Source organism: Camellia sinensis, chromosome 10 (assembly GCF_055761805.1).
Source record: "Camellia sinensis isolate YWXY chromosome 10, ASM5576180v1, whole genome shotgun sequence".
In the NCBI taxonomy this organism is placed as follows: Eukaryota; Viridiplantae; Streptophyta; class Magnoliopsida; order Ericales; family Theaceae; genus Camellia; species Camellia sinensis.
Genome location: NC_138970.1, coordinates 124253815 through 124266667, shown reverse-complemented (window position 1 = coordinate 124266667; position 12853 = coordinate 124253815). Strand labels below are relative to the sequence as shown.

Genomic DNA, 12853 nt, shown 5'->3' with positions numbered 1-12853 from the left:
ACAGATAAATAAATCTAACAAACAGATAATTTACCATATTTTCCATAGGTGAGTGATTTATCAAATCCAACTACACATCTCATTTGTGCATTCTTCCAATTTCATATTTCTCATAACAATTTCATTACTTATATCAATAATTTATTTAACTCATATTAGGGCAAATTTTCCCCTTTTCAAACATCAACCTCCAAAACTCAATTTCACCACTCATACACAACTAATCCCATTTTCAAGACCTCACATACACATATGGAGCCCAAAATAGAAAACCACTCTTTCAAATATCAAACCCTAACCTTAACCTCACCCAAATCTTTCCAAATCCCACAATTTATACAAAATGACAAATATCTAGGTTAAAGCTCATATTAAAGAGTAGAATATCCCTATCTCAAGTGAAGAAGCTCAAAGAGGAAGAAGGAGAAACTTGAAGATGCCCAAAACTCAAACTTTTTCGGATCAAAAGGAAGCCCACGCAAAACTCTATCTTTTTAACAAAGGAAGTAGGGTAGAGAGACCCAAGATCATGGAGTATTTATAGAGAGAGGGTGTGTTTTAGAGAGAGAGACAGCCGAATTAGGTTTTTGAGTGAAAAGGAGACCCAAAAGTAATATAAAATCACGCTACTGCGAACTGATATACGCATTCCTCGCTTGAGCGAAGGAGTCGTCGATCGAGCGACCAGACACAACAGTGACCTCGCTCAGACGCAAAAAACGTCGCTCGAGCGTAGAATGCAAAGCTACAAATCTGCCACCAACGCAGACGCACGCTCGAGCACAAGAAGTCTTGCTCGAGCAAAGAAATAATTTCACAAGGCTCACTCGAGCACAAGAAGCCTCGCTCGAATGACGCACTTTCACCTTCCCAGAAAAGTTGCGTTTGGGAGAAAAACCTAAAGACCCGCATTTCTCGCTCTAGCGCAAGAAATCTCGCTCAAGCGAAGAGGCAAACCATACAAGGCTCACTCGAGTACAGGAAGCCTCGCTCGAGCGAAGAGGCCAAAATCTGGGCAACAACCATTTGTACCAAAAGGCAACCAACCTGTTCCAAACTCGCCCAACAAGTCCCAAAGCTCAAATTCAAATAATCAAAGGGAGGAAACAAGACATAGACAACAATATACAATCACGGAACCCGAGTCCGGAACACAATAAAGGTCGGGGTAAAACCGGGATCGCTATAACGGCAGTGCAACCTAATAATGGTCTTCAGGATTTCTCCTTCTATAAACACTATTATCATATCCATATTAAAACTCAAATGGTAACATATTTGGAATAGTGGGATTAGATGGAATTGGCATTTGAAAATGGAATTTGATTTGGAATTAATAAAATCTTATCTACTCTTATTACCCAAACTACACTGCACATCTTTGGTTCTGATCTAATCTTATCTAGTGTTATTGCTTCTTGTAGTGAAGTAAAAGCAAGCACTGAGGAACAGGGAAGTGAGATGCAATAAAACTGACATGCAATAATAATCACGTTTCATGATGGGATAGAGTGAATAAAAATTGACATAAAAAGAAATAATAATAATAATAATAATAATAATAATAATAATAATAATAATAATAATAATAATAATAATCACTATATTTGATTTTAGTTTTTTAAATTCAGTTTTTTTTAAATTAAATTTTTTATTTTTTTGTAACTTTTTGTTTTTAATGAACATTTTTAAAAAATTTAACATTTTTTTACTTTTTTAGATGCACCTTACTTAGATGTATGTAAATAGTAAAATATTTGTCAAAAATTATTTTAAAAAATTAATAAATACACAAAAATATGAAAAACGTATTGAATTTCATATATATATATATATATATTGTATTTTTAGTATTTAATGAATTGTTTAAAGATTTTTTCACAAATATTATACTTTTTAAGTGTATTTATGTTAGGTGTTTATAAAAATTAAAAAAATTGCTTAAAATAAAATTTCATTGAAAACAAAAAAAAAATGCGGAGAATAAAAAAATAGAATTTTTTGAAAATCAAAACCAAACAAGCAATTAATTAATCACACCAAATCTTGTCTAGTGATTCTGCCATTTTTGTTTCTCTCACATGCTCTCATCTTCTTGTTGTAGTATCAAATAATGTTTTATATTACTCTCTCTCTCTCTCTCTCTCTCTCTCTAAGACTCGTTGATCTCCATTTTTCGTATTCATTGATCACTCGCTCTCATCTCTCAACACTTCAGGTTGATCTTTCATGCTTTTTTTGTTGGTTATTATTTATAGTCAGAGCAATGCAAAATTTTTGCTGCTTCAATTCCCATAAAATCTTCATCTTTTGATATAGGTATGAAATTATGAAAATTCAAAATTTAATATAATAGATTTGCATTTAGTTTTTAGTGCCTTTGTTTGCTATCATAATTTTGAGATGGCAAATCAAAATTCCAGTTGATTTGCCCTTTTTGCTATGTTCCCATAGGTAGATGGTGAATGTGAAATTAATTCTCTTTCAAATGTAAATTTTATTTATTAATATTAGTAGGGCACGTGTGCTACACAAGAGTTGAGAAAAAATATATATTTATTAAATTAATGTAAGTGTAAATAAAATGTATAACATAGTTTTTTTATGAAGTTTAATAACTAAAATATTACTTTTTCGTCAGTTTTACTTAACAAGAATAAGTAACCGATTTATACTGAAAATAAACTGCTGTAAAAGATTAAGATTTAAATTAATAAAATTAAAATTTTAGTATTTATTTTTTTACAAGAGTCAAACCTTGAAAATTTTCTTTTATAATTTTTCCAAAATGTTTTGTAGGGCACTATATTTTCCAAAATGCACTGATTGTAATCTTTTTGCATTAGATTTTCATATTAAATCACTTTGTTCTATTTTCATATTAAATTTTCCAAAATGTTCTATTTCATCAGATTTTCATATTAAATCACTTTGTTCTATTTATAGCATTATATTTATGTGATATGTTATCACCGTTGATCTAAAATTGAAGTAGTTAATTGACAAGTAATTTTTAAAAGTAAAATTATTTTTAGTGTTTAGCCTATTCACATCTCTTTAGTTTCCAAATTTTATTAACTCAATTCATTTATTTTCATATTGTCGTATGGTGTTATTTTAATTCGTGTTCGATTGATGTTTAATGTGAAAACTTTCACTTTTAGTTAAAAATAACTTAGCAAGTGTATGGAGAGATCAAATTTTTTTTCATAAGTTGAATTTTATAAAATTTATCTCTACTAAATAAAATTATTTATAGAATGTTTAGTTTTAATTCAATTGCATTTTTCTAATTAAAAAAATTATACCTTATTACTATATATTTTTTACTAGATTGACTCTAAAATATGTAACAAAAAAATACATATCTTAAATGAAAAAAAAAATATTAGCTTTAATTATTATTTTGCATACTTTTTTATTCAGTTAGATGGAGTTAAATAAAAGATTAAAAAAATGTCATGGCATTTCTTAATGAACATTAAAATATATAACTAGTAATTCATGTTACTAAGTCGTGTCATACTTAGATTCATGTTGAAAAATAGTCAACCCTAACTTGCCAATTTTGTATATTGCTTGAGTTATATCGAAAATTCTCATCCTTACCCCTAATTAATTTTAGTTATTATAGTATTGGTAAGTTAAAAAATAAAGATTCGATCAACTAATTGAAGTTCAACTATTTTATATATATGCATATATATATTTGTTATCTAAATTTTGTTAAATTATAATGCAATACAAATAAATTTTTATCATTTTTATTTTATCCAAAACAATTTTTTTTAATAATGATATTTGAAGGACCCAATTTAAAAAAATTTCCTTTAACCCCTAATAATTCAGGACCGACCCTGCTTATCTGAAATAATTGAAAGATTGTGAGATACAGTGGTGTAGACACCCCATTTTTGACCGACCTCAAGACTCAGACATCACCGATTGAGCGCTCGGTGACGTTGCATATCGTGCTCGTTCAGAAGTTTCAGAGTCACGGCCGTGAGCCCTGCCTCCGGACTTCCGAACCTTCTTTTGTGCCTTGCCGCGGTTTGCGAACCAGACTTGGTTTTCTCTGTTTCTTTTCCTAAGGGGAGGGAGAGGTCCCATAGACCATCTCTTAGTGGCCGTGGGCTACATTCTGTGGCTATAGGCCATTTTGCCCATTTCGGAGCCCGGTTTCCGGTTTTCGGAGCCGTCAGGCCGTGTGCCCCTGTTCGGGACCGCCTAACCGTCTTCGTTTGCTCTGATTTTTGGCATACATCTTATTTTCTCCCTTTTGAGGGACACTGGGGTCAGAGAAACCCACTTCGTGGCCGAACGCCACTTTTGGTGCTTAGCAGCCCATTTTCGGGACCCCGAACTGCGTGTTTTGGCCCCCGAGCATTCGTTTTGCATCGATTTTCGTTCATTTCTGGCAGGTACCTCTGTTTTATCACCAGGAAGGTCACTGGAGGGTGGGAGGCCAGTAATTATCTTGGCAACCAGTTATATTCCATTTTCGCCCTCCGGCACCCGTTTTTCTCACTTCCGAGCCAATGTTGAACACCTTGGGGCCACTTTCTTCAACCCCAAACCACATATTTGTGTTGTACACACATGGGAGGATCCTAATATAATATGGCCGGCCAGAAATTCCATTTGACCCTTTTGAACCCCTCTTAAAAATGGCCTATTCTCTCTCCTGTTTTACAATTTCCAAATTCGAATCACAGGGTTGTGATGAGGGGACCTGGGAGGCCACCTTTATGTGGTGGCCGGCCACTAAATCAACTTGACTTTTTTGACCCCTAGCCGGCCGGCTAGGGAGGGTGGCCGGCCGGCCACCTGCAGCTCCAAAAGGTGGCCGGCCATGATCCTCACAATTTGAACTTTACAGCTGTATAGCTGTTGTCCCCCAGAAATATCTAAATCCGGGGGACACCTTTTGGGGAAAGGACTTGGTCCTTTTCCCCCACCCTTTCCCTCCATGCTCCCCCTCTCCTTGGTCCATATAACCAGCCTCCAACACTGGTTTTAGGGGTTAGAAAAATTGTCTTCAAGTCTTGCATCCAAATCTCCCTCTATCTCTCTCATTTTCTCAAAACATCCAAGTTCTACACCTCATTTCTTCATCACCACCAAGCACCACCACCACCACTCCATTTCCAGCAACTTGGGAAGCTTTCCAGCAGCTAAGAGGCACCACTTCTCAAGCCAAGAAGCAACAAAAGACTTGTCTTCAAGGATGAGTACCATTTCCCATTTTTTTAAGCCTATTTTTGCAACATTCCTTAACCATATATGCTTGCTGTTTTGAGCTCCGGCCCTAACTGAAAATGGCCTTATTTTGAGCTCTTTTTCACTTTTTCTTAAGGGCTCAACCCTGTTTGAGCCCCCCATCTTGCACTTGCTTCAATATCTTCCGTGAATGCTATTTTCTTGCATGCTTTGGCAGCCCATTATGCTTCCATTTTTGGGCGTTTTACAGAACTAAAAATAGTCTTATTTTGAGCCCCTCTTCAACATTGAAGAAGGGCTCATCAGTGTTTGGGACCTCCATGTGCCACTTCATGTTATATCCTCTCTTTGGTCCCCATTTTTGCATGCTTTGGCAACCTATCATGCTTCGGTTTTTGGTCATTTTACAGCACTGAAAATAGTCTTATTTTGGCCCATTCTTCATGTTTCATTTAGGCCCTTTCATGGTTTGGGACCTCCATATGCCACTTCATGTTATATCCCTCTTTGGTTCCCTTTTCTTGCATGTCTTGGCAGCCTATTGTGCTTTGGTTTTTAGACCATGATCAGAACTGAAAGTGGCCTTATTTTGACCTTCTTAACATGTTTTATTAAGGGTCTTTGCTTTTTTGGTGAATGCTTTGTATACCTCATGTTATAGCCACTTTTGAGCCTCATTTTGCATTGCATTTCTAGCATGTTTTCATACTGATTTTGGGGTTGCCATAAACTGTAAATGTGCATATTTTTGGTCCCTCTTAAATGTTGTAGAAGGCCATTTTTCATTTTGGGTTTTACATATACCACTTGTTTCATTGCCCTCTCTTGGCCCCTATTTTTGCATGCCATTGTTGCCCTATCTTTGCTTGCTGTTTGGCCATGATTTGTACTGGTAAAATGCTTATTTTGGGGCTGCCTTGCTACTGTCTATTCATTGCATGTCCATATTGTGCATGTTCGGTATAGCTATAGGCCATTTCGGGTGCCAAAATTCATGTTTCGGGACTATTCCATGCACCGGGTGTACTTTTGTCTCATTTCGGGGCTGTTTTCCCTACATTTCAGTGCTGAAATTCCATTAGCATGTTTGCATATCATTTTCCATGTCATTGCATTACATATGCCATTGCCTCGGTTTGCGTGCCCGTGTGCACGCATTTCGAGGCGCTTCATTTTCATCCATCGGCCTCTTATGTGAGTGTGGCTGAGGCTCTCTCATGTTAGTATAAGTCCATGTTGCATTCTATATGCCATTTTAGCCACATTGCATTGTATATGCCATTACCTCGGTTTGCGTGCCCGTATGCACGCATTTCGAGGCATCTCATTTTCACAACATAGTGCATACTAGGATTGTATTTTAGTTGCATTTCATGCATATCATGCATATTGCATCGTGTTCGGGATAGGAGTTAGCTCGGGCACGGGAAACGAGGTACGTTTCGTACTCCGAGTGACGGAACGTGTCTCAATTCCAAGTCACCGACACTCCGGATTATCCATGATGGAGTTAGGTTTTGTTGTGTTTATACGTGCATTCATTTCATATTGAGTTGTGCAATTCGACCTCTCGGCCAGCATGCATCGATATGCGTGATTGGTGGCACGAGGATCGAGGCATGCATACATTTGTGAAAATACATTGCTATGCCCCTTTCCTGCTCTCTGTTGCAGCAAAATGAAGAATCAGCAACTTTTTGGAGCTTGGCGCGCATTTCAAGAAAAGGTGTAAACAGAGGCTAATCGGGGCATCCCAGTGGATTTCCGCGCGAGACAGCCCAGACATACATCATTCATTAGAAGCAAGGTAGTCCCTAGCTTGCATGCCAGCTTACAGCTTTCTTATTTTAATTTGATTAATTAATTAGGAATTTGTATATTATTTGGACTGTAATATTTGGACTGTATTATTCTTTCATTTGGGACTGTATATTTATTCGGACCCTCTGTGCGATGGCATAATTGTAATAAGTGTTGGTGAGTGCGATGTATGTCTTCCAACCCCACGTCTTTCTTCCCTTTTATTTACCTGCTTATGATGGTTAGATTAGGGCATATTTCAATTGGCATACAGTATGACAGCATGTTTGCATCATTCATCTGTTTTGCATGCACCGGGCTCGGCGCATCATACTAACTGCATTTGTATTTCAATTCCAAGTTGAATACGTATTAGCTGTAGCATTCCATATGCCATGTTTAGAATAGCCGAGCCTGCTATAGTTGCATTTTGCATGTGTTGCATTAAGTATTTCTGTATAATTAGGATCATGCATGGGTTTCTAATTAGCTTCTTTTTTGGCTTGGAATACTCGGTGAGTTTTATGCTTTAGCATCCTTGCATGCGTATGAGTGAATGCCATGAATAGCATGCTTACTATGAGGCTATATACTTATATGATATAAATGCCTGAATGCCTGTGGGTGAAGGTTGGGTTACTTGGATTGGAATAAATCATCAAATGTTTTAAACCCACTAGATAGTGGCAAAACCATCTTTTCTAAGCCTACCCGAGGGTGGCAAAAATCACGTCTTAGCCTACTTGCAAGTAGCACCATCAAACCATTTTCAAACAAACAAACATGAAATGTCTTGTTTCAATTCAGGCGATCCAGTCTATACTTGTATGTTGTGCGCATCACATAGTAACCTAGGCTAATAACCGGAATAAGAACATACAAAGTTTTCAAAAATAGATATCACGGTTAGTAGAGGCCGATCTTTGATCGGGCGAGCGGGGGTGCTCACGAATTGACCTTCCCCAATCGTACCCAAGTTCCCAAGCCGAGGCAACTTTGGTGATGACGGACACGTGGCCTTAGGCAAACGAGTCAGGATTTCTTAAATTTTCCAAAATAAAATATTTAGGTGGCGACTCTGTATCTGGCAAAGCAGTCCATGTTTGGCACTTCTTTCAAAATCTGTTTTCTCAAAACGATTTGCCGGATTTGGACTCTTTGGTTCAGATTTAGAACCGTGACAAATTTGAGAGTCCTGAGCTGTAGTGACCCCAAATGAACGGAACGGGAGCTCGTCCCTCCCGGGGCGTTCGGGGACGTCTACAAGTGGGTGTTTGAGAAGTTGTTGTTCTAGTAGGTTATTTTAGTTTTTGACTATTTTAGTAAGTTAAATTTTTTGTGTTTGAGAAGATAGATAGATTTGATTTACAGTTGGATGTGATGTTTGTGAAAGAAAAAGTGAAATGATTATGAATTTGATGTGACATTTTATTTTATTAACTATTTTAACCTATTTTATCATTTTGTAAATTTTAACCCCAAAAATAAAATAAAATAAAACTTTTGCCAAACACCCCTACAAGTGGGACGTAGGGATGGCAATGAGGGGTATTGGGTGGATATTAATTCCCTATCCCCATTCCCCTATAATAAATTTTCCCCATTTCCTATTCCCCATTCCCCATGGGTACCACCCTCCCCATTTCTTAATGGGTATGGATTTTCCCCCACCCACTTTAATCCCCATTTTTATTTTTTATATTTAATGTTAACAACCACCTTTTTTTTTTTTTTTTTTTTTTTTTTTAAGGTTCACAACAAAAACTAAATATACCTTCAATCTTTTTTCTTTCTTTTTTAATATATTTAATGTTAACAATTTTTTTTTTTTTTTTTTTTTTTTAAGGTTCACAGCAAAAGTTAAATATAACTTCAATCTTTTTTCTTTCTTTTTTAATATATTTAATGTTAACAGCCTTCTCTCTTTTTTCTTTTTTTTTAATAAAGGTTTTAGCTAAATATACCTTCAATCTTTTTTCTTTCTTTTTTAATATATTTAATGTTAACAACTTATTTATTTATTTTTTTTTATTTTTTTTAAGGTTCACAACAAAAGCTAAATATACATTCAATCTTATTTTATTTTATTTGGTTCAACAACAAAATCAAATACACATTAATTAATTAATTAAAAAGTTTGTTTTATAATAATCAAATATATAATTTTGAGACAATCAAATAAGTTTTAGTAATTGAAAAAAAAATGTGGAAGAACGTGGAAGATTAAAAAAAAATTACAACCATCTCTCTCTCTCTCACTCTCACTCTCACTCTCTCCCCTACATGTTACAAGAACCTGATTACAATGTTATAAGAGCCTGTTTGAAGAAATAAAATGTGAAAGAACCTGTTTTAAGAAAGTGTTATAAGACCCATATTAAATTGCATCAGGACATAAATAATGAATTGTTTGTTGATCTCTTAGCCACGGATATTTTAGACATTAAATCATCTTTCTCTTAGCAAATTTAAACCATTCATTTTAGTTTATCCAAATCTAATTATACCTTTAACAAATCTGAACCACTCATTTTAAGATATCTATGCCTTACCACACCCAATCCATCCTCCATCTTCTTCCTTTAGTCCCCCACGAAATTTGTTGTTTGTTACTTTTAAAAAACAAAAAATGTTTTTTCAATTAAATTTTTACTAATTTCACAACACCATCACCACTATTCTCACCTTCACTGTCACACTACCATCATCATAGCCACTACCATCATCACTGCCGCCATCACCCCACCACTATGTCACAATCTCTACTTTCACCTTCGTTCCATCACCACCACCACAAAATATAAAAAAATATATTTTTAATTTTTTTTATAAAAAATATTTTTCATTAAAAAATATTTTCTATCTAAATAAATGAAGCATAACATTGGGAAACAAGCTGATTTCAGTTAAATCTGTTCATAACTAAGAAAAATTCTTTTATTTTAAAAAAAATTATTTAGTAAGACTTTGTATCCCCATTTTGTTTTTCTAGCAAATAAATCTTTATACCCATCCTTTCTAACCAATCACGACTCATGCTTGTTTTAATTCTCTACAATTTCCTTATTTTCAAATACATTCATATATATATATATATATATGTTATATAAATTGTGTGATAACATAAAACAAATAGATTCATACTCGTTAATTGAAATTTCAGAACAAGCAAACTATTTTGAAAATTACAATACATAACAAAATAAAATAACATAGAAAAGCAAACCGAAACCTACACTAGACAGTGTCCTTAATTTTTTTAAATAAATTTAAAAAATTCTAGATATGCATAAAATTTGACAAGAATAATGTGACAATGTTAATTAATGTGTATTTGATTTTATTGTTGAGCCAAATAAAATAAAATAAGATTGAATATATATTTAGCTTTGGTTGTGAATCTTAAAAAAAAAAAAAAAAAAAAAAAAAAAAAAAAAAAAAAATTGGTTGTGAACCTTTAACCTTAAAAAAAAAATTTAAAAGAAAAACAAAAGAAAAAAGATTGAATGTATATTTAGTTTTGGTTGTGAATCTTAAAAATTAAAAAAAAATGATTGTGAACCTTAAAAATAAAAATAATAATAATAATAAAAAATTAGATGTATATTTAGCTTTAGTTGTGGATCTTTAAAAAAAAAAATTGATTGTGAACTTAAAAAAATAAATAAATAAATAAAAGAAAAAAAATTAAATATATATCTAGTTTTGATTATAAATCTTAAAATATATATATATATATATATAAAAGAAAATTAGTGGATACCCATTCCAACCCATCACCTAATATCACTTACCTACCCAATGAATAAGAAAAAAAAAAAAAAACACCATGGGTTGGGTCTCCCCGATACCCACACTCTGGGTTATCCATTGCCATCATGGAACGTGCATCCGTGGTTATTTTTTATCTCCATATGCCCCCTGCATGTGTTTCAGACGTTTCTTCGCAACCGACGATCGTTCGAAGGCTAGACGATCGTTCGAAGGCTAGGGTTCCTGCAACACAACAGCAGTTCCTTTGAAAGAAGTCGACAAGAGTGGTTGGCGATGGCATTGGAGAAAGTGATACGCCTGGTCATTCCGCAATGATGTGTTGCGTTGTCGTTGCCTGTGCTCAGATCGCTCTGATTCTAAACGATGTAGAAATAGAAAAGTAGTAGTAGAAGAAGAAGAAGAAGAAGAAGAAGAAGAGAGCGAATTCCAATACAGTAACTGGGGTAATCCTGAAACCCTTTCGATTACATCAATTATTATATACAAATAGAAATAGAAATCATGTTCAGCGTTCATTTTGACCTCTTTTTGACTTAATAATTGATATTCTTCAATAATTTTAATTGTTGCCTAATTTTGTATTATCAACTGCATTTAGTTTATCAGATCCACTGAAACTTTTCAAATTGCTTTATAAGCATTTATTTTTTCCCTAGTTACTGTGAGAGAGAGAGAGAGAGAGAGAGAGACATGTGATGCAGCTCTATAAAGCACGAGTATGAGTACTGGTATGATACGGGAGGTCATGAGTACTGGTATGATACGGGAGGTCGATATGGTAAAATCTCAAAAAATTAGGGTACGGATGCGATTTGGTACGTTTGTAAAAAAATATTTATTTTTAATTTATAGTCGTGAAAAAATTGATTAAATGATTTAATTTATTAAGATTTAATCTAAAATTAATATTTAATGCTAAAAGTAAAGGTATAAATCAAAATTAAATGGTATTATATTAGATAACTTATAAACCATAGTTTAATTTTAAAATCATGCTAAGCATAAAACTAAAAATAAAAAAGAAGTCTAGTGAAAGGAATTTTATGTCTGTAGTAGAAGAAAATATTATTTCCACTAAGGTACGGTATGACTTAGGTAATATGCTAGGTTCGTTTGGGTACGTCAAAAATTTAGAAGAAAAAATTTGAGTACGTATTTTGTGTACTCGGTACGTATGCAGAAGCACTATACAAAGTATCATATGCCGGTTCGTATCCAGTACGGGTGCGACATGTATTTTGAAGTACCCATGTTTCATAGATGCAACTTAAGTTTGTTGTCAATGTGAAAGAATAGAAATGTAAAGGAAACTTTATACAAAACCTCAATTAAATCTTTGGTTGTGTTGTGTGCAACTTTTGTAATGGATGACAAGCTACAAAGCACGGATAGGGAGTATCCGTATTGGATTCCAATAATCTTTGGATACTTTCATATATGTATCTGATTACTTCCTAAACTTATATTTATTTATTTTTTTAATTTTGACAAGGGTTGGATATTTTTTTGGTTATACTAGGGTACTTGATAATAATTATCTTTAATTTGTAGGTCATGTTTCCGAACTATTACAATTCATGAATTGAGATTGTAATAATTCTTGCATTGCATTAGAGTAAAATTATTATGATAAATACAAGAATATTTTTTCCCCAATATTTTTCTTATTTCTTATGATAGAAGAAACTAGTGCGATTAGACTACTACCTTAGTTTTTCAAATTTTATTGAATTAGCATATGCTTAACGTGTCATACATGTGTCCTATATCTATGTCCGTACTTTGTATAAAGTAAGGATAAAACAAATGTAATGATACTAAAATTATACTAAAATTAGGTTTCAATAATTAAATGAGGAAGTAAATTTGCATATAATATTTTTACATATACCACTGTTAAGGGTGAAAGTATAATGCACATGGACAATATAAATAGTTTAGACTTGAAATTAAATTGAAATTTTTATAGGATCCACCGAAAAAAATTGACTACTGACTCTTAAATTAATACCTAATACTACCTAATTCTCGTAGAATCAATCTTAACATTCTTTGTGTT

At 33.7% G+C, this 12853-nt stretch overlaps 1 long non-coding RNA gene across 3 annotated transcripts in view; it reads left to right on the top strand.

The window, feature by feature from the left end:
* Positions 1 to 10856: 10856 nt before the first annotated feature.
* LOC114267609 (uncharacterized) overlaps positions 10857 to 12853 on the top strand; it is a 33880-nt gene continuing 31883 nt past the window's right edge. For 2 of the 3 annotated variants that reach the window (XR_014342555.1, XR_014342553.1), the window contains exon 1: positions 10858 to 11237. This is a non-coding gene — a long non-coding RNA (uncharacterized LOC114267609). Of the gene's footprint in view, positions 11238 to 12853 lie in introns of all 3 variants that reach the window. The other variant, XR_014342554.1, reaches the window with a different exon arrangement.